The sequence below is a fragment of the Loxodonta africana genome, unplaced genomic scaffold, assembly GCF_030014295.1.
Source record: "Loxodonta africana isolate mLoxAfr1 unplaced genomic scaffold, mLoxAfr1.hap2 scaffold_29, whole genome shotgun sequence".
NCBI classification, from domain to species: Eukaryota; Metazoa; Chordata; class Mammalia; order Proboscidea; family Elephantidae; genus Loxodonta; species Loxodonta africana.
In genome coordinates, this window is record NW_026975011.1 from 2,748,864 (window position 1) to 2,753,105 (window position 4,242).

The 4,242-nt window shown below is 38.4% G+C and overlaps 1 pseudogene; it reads left to right on the plus strand.

Annotated features, from left to right (window-relative positions):
* The first annotated feature begins 1,493 nt into the window (after positions 1-1,493).
* On the plus strand, positions 1,494-4,013 carry LOC135229377 (olfactory receptor 4A5-like; annotated as a pseudogene).
* Positions 4,014-4,242: the final 229 nt, after the last annotated feature.

Below are 4,242 nucleotides of genomic sequence, written 5' to 3' on the forward strand. Positions count from 1 at the left end.
CATAGAGAGATAGTATTCAACAGCTGTGCCTTTATTAATCTACAGCTTCAAAAATGAGAGAACTCTTGAATCACTTAGACATACAGAGTGCTCATTACAGCTGGTTTCTAAAAGAAAGCTCAAATTCTTCTGCACATGTTCTTTTCTCTCAACCAAATCAAAATAAATGAGATCAGCTTGTCTACATTTGAGGTTTTCTAGTAATTCAATGATTTTCTGCAACAATAAATAGTCCTAAAGATTGTGTTTGAATCTACATAGGTACTATTCTGTCTTGGGTTTGTCTTTAACCATAAGTGCTCGGGAATCTGAGGAATCAATGTTTTGTTTTTTTTTTTTTCCTTTGAAATATCTTTTCTTTTTCTCCTTTTCCTTCCCTTTCTTTCTCTTTCCTTCTCTCCCCTCCTCTCCTCCCATCTTCTCTCTTCTCCTCTTTTATCTTTTCATCTATTCTCCCCTTTCCCCTCCTTTTGCTTTCATTTCCTTTTGTTTTTTACTCTTTATTTTGTAGGATGGGATCTGTGTCTATTTGTAGTGGTTTCCCAAGAAGCCTCCTGAGTAAGTTCAGGGAAGCCTCAGCGGTTGGCCTTCCAGGATTCTTTCACGAGAAGAAATCTTTCTGAAGATTTCGTAAGAATGTTATCCCCACTTAACACATTAATACCCCTATTACTGTGAATATTAATTTCTTAATATAATTTCTCTGCTTCCTGATTTGATTCTTCTTTCTTTCATTTTCTACTCTTTAGGCCTCCATCTGATGCATGGGTACAAGTTTTTCCTTTTTTTCTGCTTAACAGTCATCAATATACATACCATGATAGGTAGATATTATGACACATATGCAACAAAATAGATAATTCTTAAAATGTAGTTTTATTCTATGCCCAAAATGTGTGTCTGTGAGTTATAGGTATATAATATTCTTTTTATAAGTAATACACTTATTACTAATGTGACAAAGATCCAGATGATTTGTTCTGATCAAATGTCTCCATAGAGAAACATTCAAGAGCAATAGTAAAAAGCTATGATTTTTTGATTCTTCATCAGGATCCAGAGAGTGCTCTAGGCACTTTACGTGTAAAAACACACACACAAAAAACTTCAGAGATAGATACGATTGTTTTCCCCATGCACAATTATGAAACTGAGGCACAAAGAGTTTATGAAGTTGCTCAGGGTCACTGGGATATTAATTGGCGAAGGGGAAATTCCTACACAGACAGTGTTGCTCTGTAGTGCACATTAGTCATCACTGTGCTGTGCTCTCTCCTCAAGGAAGCCCTGGCTGTACAAAGGCGCACACTCAGTGGGAAACCTTACCCAATATTGGGCCACAGTAATGATCCAATTCAACACTGGCAAGCATTTTTAAAGTAACATCAATGAGCTTGGAGATTGTTGTTTAATTAAAAATATACAAATAGAAGTACCCAGCAGAATAAAATAAGTTGGGGTTTCACTGATAGTATGAAAGACAGTAGGTCGAAGAAGGATTCTAAGATCATCTATTTAATTCTTTATTTTCCAGTGAGTGAATTGAGACAGACTTGTGACTAAATTTAGAAAATCACTAAAGCTCATGCTTTCCTACACTGAGTTTGGTCTTTTCCTTTGAGTATGTTCCTTTTTGGAAACTTGACATTGAAGTTCCTAATTGTGTCCACTATCAGTGCCTAAGAAGCATTATACATAAAACCCTGTTCCATTGTCCTCTACTTCTCTTTACAGTTTCTATTTTCTCCCCCATTACTGCCCAGCTTACCCCCAATTGGTTTGAAAATACTGGCTGTTAATGTTCTAGTTGGTAACTGTTATGTGGCAGTTAACTTCAGTTAAAAATGTTTGCTTAAAATAGAGATCATATTGTAAAGGCACTCACCACAAATACTACCAAATCAAAGTACTGACTGTATGTCACTAGTGTATAGAAGTGTGTTGAGTTGTGGGACAAGCAAAGAGGAAATGGAAAGCATTGTGGATCCTTAAGACTATGCCCAAATAATTGCTACAGGGAATAATGTGCAAAAAATTTTATAGTAATCTGATACATTTCGAAGTCCAGGCTCTTCAAATTTAGTGAGAGATTCATAAAGACTGAACAACCTTTGAGGCAGGAAGATCCAAACTTCTAATAGTGGAATATCATAATATTTCGTGAGATATTCCCGAAGTGGGGTTATTTTTGGTGCTATATAGATCATACTGTAAAGGGACTCACAATAAAGATTACCAACTCTAAGTACTGATTCTATGTCAATTTAATTATCTTCGCCACCAGAGAATGAGTTTCTTGAGAGCAGACATCCTTCCCCTCTTTGTCATGCAGACCTCTATATCAAGTACTGTCATGTTTAAAAAAAGAAATACTAAATGAATGAAAGACTGTTGGGCCTCTGACTTATTTATAGAAGATCCACTAAGATTTAGAGATAGAGTTTGTCTATTGTAGGCCCAATCCAGTCATCTGAGAAGAACTAGAATTGTTAAGGGTAGGCATATTTGAATCTTTGGAAGAGAATCTCAGTAGACATTTGTCAATGTTTCTTATGTATAAGCCACTGTAGGAAATAAATGGTGCAGAAGTGCTCCATGACCTAATGGACATACTCATAATTGTCTTCATGATTTCATTACAGGTTTGTTCTCCTGAGCTCCCATCTCTGAAACAGGTCTTACAGAAGAGTAAATGGGACACAGAAACAATGTAACAGAATTTGTCCTCCTGGGACTCACTCAGGATCCTGAGGGCCAAAAAGCATTATTTGTCATGTTTTTGCTCATCTACATTGTGACGATGGTGGGAAATGTGCTCATTGTCATGATCATTATTGTTAGTTCCTCCCTGAACTCCCCCATGTACTTCTTCCTTGCCTGTCTGTCACTAATGGATGCTGTTTATTCCACTGACATTTCTCCCAAAATGATCGTAGACTTACTCTATGATAAAAAAGACTATTTCCTTCCCAGCTTGCATGGGCCAGCTCTTCATAGGACACTTATTTGGTGGTACTGAGGTCTTTCTTCTGGTGACAATGGCCTATGACCGCTATGTGGCCATCTGTAAGCCACTGCATTACTTGACCATGATGAATCGACAGGTTTGCATTCTGTTGCTGGTGGCGGCCTGCGTTGGAGGATTTTTGCACTCTGTGGTTCAACTTCTCTTTGTGTACAGCCTCCCCTTCTGTGGCCCCAATGTCATTGATCACTTCAGCTGTGACATGTACTCGTTATTGGAACTTGCTTGCACCGACACCTATTTTATAGGCCTCACTGTTGTTACCAATGGTGGAGCCATCTGTATGGTAATTTTTATCCTTCTACTAATCTCCTATGGGGTCATCCTAAGCTCCCTGAAGACTCACAGTCAGGAAGGGAGGAGCAAAGCCCTGTCTACCTGCAGCTCCCACATCACAGTGGTTGTCCTCTTTTTTGTCCCCTGTATTTTCTTGTATGTTAGACTTGTTTCCAACTCCCATTGACAAATCCATGACTGTGCTGTATACAGTTATCACTCCCATGGTGAATCTTCTGATATACACCTTGAGAAATTCTGAGATGAAAAATGCTATGGAAAAAATCTTAAGTAAAAGGTTAACTACAGATAGAGTAAAAATGTGTACCCACACTGAAAATATCATTGCTAATTCTAAAGCAAGAAATAGGCAATAAATGATCACAATGAACGATTAAGTCAATTCAATGGATTCTCTATGAATACTTCACTTTGTTAATGTAAAGACATCCAAAATGTAGAATAAATTACTCTTTGACGTTAGAATTAAACTAATAGAGTTATTCTGGAGGCTAGATAAAGGGCATATATATTTTTAATGTTATAAATAAAAATAGGAGGCTGAGCCAAGATGGCAGAATAGACAGGCACTTCCAGCGAGCCCTTTTTACAACAAAGACCAGAAAAAGAAAGTGAAACAAGTATATTTGTGACAAGCTGGGAGCCCTGAGCTTCAAAGACAAGCTTAGAAAATGAACTGCCCATTAAACAAGGTCTTCACCTACCCACATCAGAGACCTAAGGACTCGTAGCTCCACTCAGGTCGCCCTGCCCCCCATGACAGGGGTCCAAGGATAACTGGTACCTCCCAGTCCTTACAACAAAAAACTTTGGGTGCCCACGTTCCAACTTCAGAGCCCACCCACTGCACGCTCTAGGGAATAGGGACGCATTTCCTCAGAGGCACTTGTAGGTTGGTTCTCAGCCCTCTACCTTGTTCA